Genomic DNA, 7,752 nt, shown 5'->3' with positions numbered 1-7,752 from the left:
TCCTTAGTCAGCCATAACATTTATTGAGTACCAGCTTATGTCATTGGTTTGTTCCACACTATGATGGGGGCCAGAGGAAAGGGGAGACTGGTTCTTGATCTAATTGGAAATCATATCGGGATAAGGAAACAGCCACCTATGCAACGTAGTCAGAAGAATATATTTACAAAGCTGTGGACATTTGTCTGATAACTCATTCACTCACTCTTTCCATAAGCACCTGATGAGTGCTGGCTACAAGGCGCTGTGCTAAGTGCAGGAGACTCCAAGGTAATAATACTCGAATCCAGTTTTAAAGGCTTTCACACACCAGGGCAGAGGAAGAGACAAGACAGTAAAATTTAAAATACAGAGTGATAAGTGCTATGCAATTATCATAATGATAACCCTCAGTTATTGAGCCCCTACTGTGTGCAAGTACATGAGGATTAATTCTTTTAATCCTCCAACAACACTTGACTTTGTCAGTCATTAGCTATGTGACCTTGGGCTTAACCCCTTTGGGCCTTACTATCCATATCTGTAACACAGAAGGAGCCTAGAACCTACCTTATAAGAAATAAGATAATCCATGTAAAAGCACTGTGACTGATAGGTAGTAAGAACTCAAATAAGTTAACAATTATAGTATAAGGTTTTTGTAGAGAATTTGGATGATATAGGTAATTTTCAAGAAGAAATTAAAAAATCTTTAAAATCTCACTCTCAAACTTCCGAACCTGCTCCCTGTGCATCTGTGCACACGAGAATGTATGGGTATGTATAATTTTTACATAAGCGGAGGCAGATACTACACATCAAACTCTAAGTCTTAACATCTTTCAGCATCATGAATAGAGCTTGGGCTACATCATCCTTTTAATCACCTGTATAACATGGACTTGTATGAATGCATATTTCTACATACACATTTTATTTAACCCGTTCTGCACTGATGGATATTTGCTTGTTTTTCTATTTTTCTCCAGCTAAGTTTTAAGGCAATGAGGAGGTGACTAGTGGTAGGATGTGAAGAGTAGCTGCCAGAGTGATGGGTGAAATAGGGAAGCCTCTCCCTACACATTTTTGTATCCCCATAGCCCACCCTGCCCCAGGAAATGCCCAAAAAACCTGCCTCCCTGCAAAGTCCAGTGGGGCACTGGCTGGAACTTCCCATTCTTCCCCTCTCAGGAAGATCTCTGAGCTGTCAAGACCTCTCCATTTGCTTTGGCTCTTTGGCTCCATTAGTCTAGGGCTGGGGTGTGAATGGTACAGTCATTCCTTGCTAAGTGCTTGAATTAGACTAATAGGTCATCTGTGCTTTTCTCTGAAGAAGGTCCAAATTCCTGGTAAACAACCAGACCACTCTCCCAGCCCAGGGCCCAGAGCCAAGATCAAGGGTGGGGGCACAGGGGCTAGACTGAAATTCTTAATGGTATCCTGGCTGGCCAGGATGGTTAATGCCATTAGACTAGCTTCTGGGTAATGAGGTGGGAAGGGCTGCTGGCAACAGTGATAAGTAAACAGTACTGAATTGTAAGCCTCTGCATGGTCAGGGTGAAGCAGACTGTCTTTTAAACAACTGCATATCTTCAAATTCACTCATTCAATCTTTCAGTCAGTCAACAAACCTTTAACAAGCACTTGCTCTGTTCCAGGCTGTATTTTTCAAGATCTATCCCTACCCATTCATGAGCTCCATTTCAATGAAGGGGCAGCCCAGGACACTGGCAGCTGGGCCTCAAGTTTGGGCAGTTAGGACTCTATAGTTATCTTGGTTGATTATAATGCCCAGCTGTTTGACCTTGGGAGATATTCTTTACCCCTCTGAGCCACCATTTCCTCATCTACAGCGCAGATGCCCATAGGAATACCTAACTTAAAGAGTTACAATTTTTGTTTGCTTTATTTTTAATACATAGAACATCAGCAATTTAATTGCAGTTAAAAAGTAATTGACAATATCAACTAATGTTTATATCAGTTTTAGTGGTTTTGGTTGGCAATCTTTTGGCTTCCTATTTTCATAAAAGCTTATAAGCATGAGGAATTTATGTTTGTTTTGATCTCTGTATATATTTTAAGTTAGATAATAGTAAAAACATTTAAAACCAGTCAGGGTTGTTTTGAGGACTGGAGATAATTATAACAGCATGGTGCCATCGGTGTCAGCTATTACTATTGTTATTTCTGGGAGAGGACCTGTGGGTACCATGTATTCCACTCCCTGCCCTGGAACAGTGGTGGGTGATGGTGCTGGCTCTCCCTCCAAATGTGGGCTGAATTCTATCTGGGCATGTTGCCCCTGGGAGACTCACTATTCAAGGTCTGAACTCCAGGATGGAAGCCAGAGCTCTGGGTCCAAAGCTCAGGCCCTGAGGGACCTTGTACAAGCCATGGGGCCAAAGAAAGTGCCTTAGCCAAGGGTCTCTAAGCTGCAAGTAACAGAAACATTGGAGTTACTTAGTAAAAAAGAGAGTGTCATGCAGCTCAATCCCAGGAAGTTCAGCCAGGCCATAGGAGAGCTGGAACTGGCCAGTCAGGAACCAGTTTTGAGCCCTATCACTTTTTAAAGAGATTTTTAAATTTTATTTTTAGAGAGAGGGGAAAGGAGGAAGAGAGGGAGAGAAACATAAATGTGTAGTGGCCTCTTGTGTGCCCCACCACTGGGGACCTGATTGGCAACCCAGTCATGTGCCCTGACTTCCAACTGGTGACCATTTGGCTCTCAGGCTGGCACTTAATCCACGGAGCCACACTAGCCAGGGTTTGAGCCCTATCTCTTGAAGACCTAGACATCACAGACCATCCACTTCATTCTCTTTGCAGGCCTGTGTCCTCTGCATGACTTTCTAGGTCCTGTGACTTCAGCTAAATGATCTCCAATCCCAATTCCAAATTGATGGAAAATCTGATTGTTTGTGCACAGGTTCTAAATTGGCTTTTCTGGATTGAGGATCTATCCTAGGCCTGTCAGCTGGGTAAAGAAAGCATATACATATTCAACTAAAAGAATAACAGGATCCCAAGCCTATTAGTGGAGGGCAGTACTCAGAGAAGTCAGTGTGGCTCACCAGAACTCCCAAAGGCAGAGACTCTTGTCAGAAAATTGGGGTAAATCTTAATCACCTGAGGTCCAGATATGCTTCTTTTATGGCTTCCTCCCTGGCCTAGGAGTGTCTTCTCTGAGATTCCTTCTTAGATGCCCTGAAGGGATGGGAACATAGGAACACAGGTCAGGTACTGTAGCTTCTTTGCATCTGAGAACTGCTCTGGGAGCTAGATCTGAGATGTTCATTATAGCTGCAGAAGGAGGCTTTGCTACTATGGGGCTTGCTAGACTCTGGTCCTTGCAGTTGAAAAGGAAGGCAAAATGAAGAGGATCAGAATATGCCACCCCAAAATATGCCATTTTGGCATGAGGATTATTATTACTTGAAGGCAATTAAGAATCAACAGAGGCAGCCTTGGCTGGTGTGGCTCAGTGAATTGAGTGCTGGACTACAAACAAAGGGGTCGCCAGTTTGATTCCCACTCTGGGCACATGCCTGAGCTATGAGCCAGGTCCCCAGTAAGGGGCACTTGAGAAGCAACCACACATTGATGTTTCCCTCCCTCTCTTTCTCCTTCCCTTCCCCTCTCTCTAAAAATAAATGAATTAAATCTATAATAATAACAACAACAACAACAAAAAAGAATCAACAGGCAGGAAGAGCTCTCTGCATGCCTCTTATCTCCCTGAAAGCAGGGCATAACTAAAGACAGGGAGTCAACACCAAGATGAATTGGCATAAATGGACATTACTCAAATAGCCCTTACCTTCCATTAGTTTCCCCCATATATTTCCTAGTCACTTCCCCACAATTTATTGTCCCTTTGAGCCCAAAGCCTCTTTCCTTTGTTAAAAGGGTATGTAAGGCCCTGGCCAGGTAGCTAGGTTGGATAGAGCATCATCATACACCAGGGTTGTGGATTTGATCCCCAGTCAGGTCACATACAAGAATCAACCAATCAATGCATAAATAAGTGGGAGAACAAATCAATGTTTCTCTCTCTTTCTAAAAATTAAATTTAAAAAAGGGGGGAATCTATAAAGCCCTGAGTCTAACCCCAAGACTTGAGTTTTACTTCTTTTCTGCAGGTAAATATTAATAAAAATTTTGCCTTTCCCCACATTAATCTGTCTTTTATTAGCTTCATTCACAGGCCTCCAGTTCTAACAGGGTAGAGGAAAAGGTTTTTCTTCCCCGACAAAAAGTTGACAATATCCTTGTGTGATAACCCTCCGTCTTTGCCTCTATAATCCCTCTGACCTAAAGTCATAGGCTCTCACCCTCATTCCTCTCTTGGAATCTTTGATCTCCCTCAATCTCTTGGAATCCTTGGAAATTCCAATCTCTTTTCAACATCTCTGCTTCTCTCAGGAGGAATTCTATTCACATCTGGAACCTGGGAGACTCCTTACAATAAAATTCCACTTCAGATATTGAGCTGGTCACAGCCTCATCTGATATACCATGGGTGGGTGTGAGGGTGGAAGAGAGACAGACAATTATAATAGCTAACACTTATTAAGAGTTTAATGTGTGCAAAGCACCATCCATGCTAATGACTTAATGAACATTATTTCATTTACTTTACAGAACTACCCTATTTTATTTTCCTTGTTTCACAAGGGGTCTTAGGGAGGCAGACTACTTGTCCAAGGTTATAGGACTAACAAGTAGCTGATCCAGAAATCGAACTGCAGCCTTCCTGACTCTCAGCCACCATCTTTGATCCACACAATATTTCTCCAGTGTTGGGGTGAGAACCCCACTTCCTACATTACAACAGAGGCCATGATGAGGGGTCAGAGGGAGCTCTTTCAGGCTGCAGAGATGGTTTCCTGGCAGAGAAGCTCTTGGGGTTAGGCCTGGAAGAATGAATAGGGTTTATTATGCAGACATGGGGAAAGGGCACCCTAGAGATCAGTGTGAGCATGTGCAAAGACTGAAAAAAGCAGACAGGGGGATAATGAGCAGTCTTCTCTGACTGAAGTTCTATGATAGAAGGTGCTCCCAGGTCTTCCTTTCACTCATCTCTCCACAGTTTGGGGGCAGGGGTTCTCCTCTGAGCACACTGAATTGCAGAGCTGCTGCAGTGAAATCTTGGGGAACTGATATGCAGAAATATGGCCTTGCATTTGATATCTCTAACCATGGGGAGCGACATGACCCCTCGCCCTCTCGATGACATCCCAGGGCACAGAGGTCAGTGTGTGTGGGTGAGAAGATAAAGCAAGCCTGTGTCTGGCCTGGAAACAGTGACAAGAAGAAAGGGCAGACCCATCCTCCACAGAGGAATAGCAGCAAATTGCCCCTTCCGGGTGCTGACCCCTGTCCCAGTTGCTGTGGTCAGCCAAAGTGTCAGGACATTTGTTCCAAGAGTCTGATCTTCCTAGACTTTGGTTGGCTTTCAGTTTCCCATGGACGCTTCTTCCTGCTAAGTATTCACCGTGGGCTGGGTAGGGCAGAAAGTAGGTTGGCACAGAGATGAGAAGTTTCGTGGTGGAGACAGACAAATAATAGTGAGAGACATCATTATTGGAGTATTCGGTATGTGTCAAACATGCACTAAGAGCTTTACTTGTGTACCCTTTTAAAAGCTGAGCTGCCTCATGGTCTCATCTCCACATGGTATCAATCTTATATCCACAATGTTTGTAAAAACTTTAAATAATTTTTGCATAGTCTTTTAAAAAATACACAGAAAAACTTTTTTTAAAGAATTTATTTATTTTTAGAGGGAAAGGGAAGGAGAAAGAGAGGGAGAGAAACATCAATGTGTGGTTGCCTCTCACACACCCTCAACTGTGAACCTGGCTCACAACCCAGGCATGTGCCCTGACTGAGAATCACTCAGTCAACACTGAGAACACTTTGGTTCGCAGGCATGTGTTCAACCCACTGACCCACACAAGCCAGGGACAAAACTTTTTTTAATGTGCTCAGTGTTTATTAAGGAGTGCCTGCCTTTAGGATCAACACATGTGGAAGGAAGATGATAGGAACAGGAATGAGCAGAGGTGGAGTTTGAGCTGTAATGCAGATCTAAGGACTATCCCCCCACAGGGACTCTGCCTGGAGAGGAACCCTTCAGAGTTATTCCAACCTGGGTCAATATAGCCAAGCTTTTGTATTCCTGCACCAATTAATTGTTGATAAGGGCTGTCACGGGAAGGGGAGTGTCTTAGACCAGGTGATCCTCTGCTGCAAGGCCCACAGGAAGGGGTGGAGAGAGGAAGGCTTGCTGCCAATACCACTCCCAAAGTCTGGGGCACAAAAGCTGTCCTTGAAGCGGGATCTCCAGAGTGTACTATGGTGTCCACTTCATGATGTAACTGCATTTTGGAGAATTTAAATCACTCATCCAAGGTCATCCACCTTGGATCTGAACTTCGTTTTATATCACTTCAGAGCCCATAATCTTAATATTTTTGTTCTATTGTGCATGTTGACGTAAGCTCACTTCTAAATTGGTGAGGGTAGGGGTTGGAGTTCGGAGGACTTATTCTCAGATTTCTGGGCTAATACAGTGGAGGTGAAGGTGAAGGGTCTTTAGGAGGCACTGACTGAGTCCTTTTTAAAAAAAATTGTTTTGGTTGTATTTTTTCCCCTTACTATTTAGTCCTTTTATACCCACCCCCCCTCCTCCACAATCACCACATTGTTGTCCATGTCCATGAGTCTTTTTTCCTTTTTGCTCAACATAGCAAGACTTAAAATTCTCTTTCCCCATCTGTCTGTCTTTATCGTATACACAAGCAGCCACCTGGCCAGACTCCTTGCCCTCTCCATGCTCCTCAGAGGAGAGAGTTAGGCCATGAATTTTTTCATCCTGCATGCACATTTCAGTTTAAACTTCTTCATGGCCCTCTAGGGGAAGATACTATTCCCATTTTACAGACAAAGAAACAGCTTTCTAGAAGGTAAACTGGCCTAAATTCACAGAGCTAATCGCTGGCAAGTGGATTTGAAGCAGGCTCTGTGCAAGCTGTGAAGTGCCTGTGACCCAAGGCCTATGAGACCCTGGGGGAGGGGCAGTTAATCCAGGGTGGAGGCTTCAGAAGGAGGCAATTTGTGAGTAAGATCTGAAAGGACACAGAAGCTCAACTGATGGAGATCAGCATAGAAGTGTTTCTTAGGAAGGGAAGGAAACCTGAGAGATGATCGTATCCTATAGTGGGATGTCAGAGGGAGGCCATGTCTTTCCTCCCTCTCAGTGGCATTTAGGAGGTCTGCCTCATTTCCCAATTGCCCCAGGGAGATTCTGCCTGCCCTTTAAACAGCCTCTACCACAATGCCTCCTTGTGTCTTCTGAAAGAGACAATCTGATTCAGACTGGCTCCCCCTTCCCTATGGGGGACTCTGTGGTGAAGGAGCCCAGAAATAAACCCCTTCCTCTGCCAAATCAAATACTCTTAATTCCTCAGGAATTACATGGCAGGTCTTAGGGAATGCAGCTCTCTGGTTCAGTGAAAGCATATTGTAGTGAGAAGACAACTATGGAAAGTGAATCCAACTTGAGCTGGGTATGAATCTTAGCAAAACCACAATTGACCCTTGAATGATGTGGGGGTAAGGGAAGCTGACACCCCCTCCCCATCCCCACGCAGCGGAAAATTCAGATATGACTTTTGATTTCCCATAAACTTAAGTTGTCTGTATCCACAGGAGAATTGGTTCTAAGACCCCTCCCCATACCCAAATCAGCAGCTGCTCAAGTCCCCT

This window comes from Phyllostomus discolor, chromosome 13 (assembly GCF_004126475.2).
Source record: "Phyllostomus discolor isolate MPI-MPIP mPhyDis1 chromosome 13, mPhyDis1.pri.v3, whole genome shotgun sequence".
Taxonomy (NCBI): domain Eukaryota; kingdom Metazoa; phylum Chordata; class Mammalia; order Chiroptera; family Phyllostomidae; genus Phyllostomus; species Phyllostomus discolor.
Note: the sequence above shows the minus strand (reverse complement) of the source record.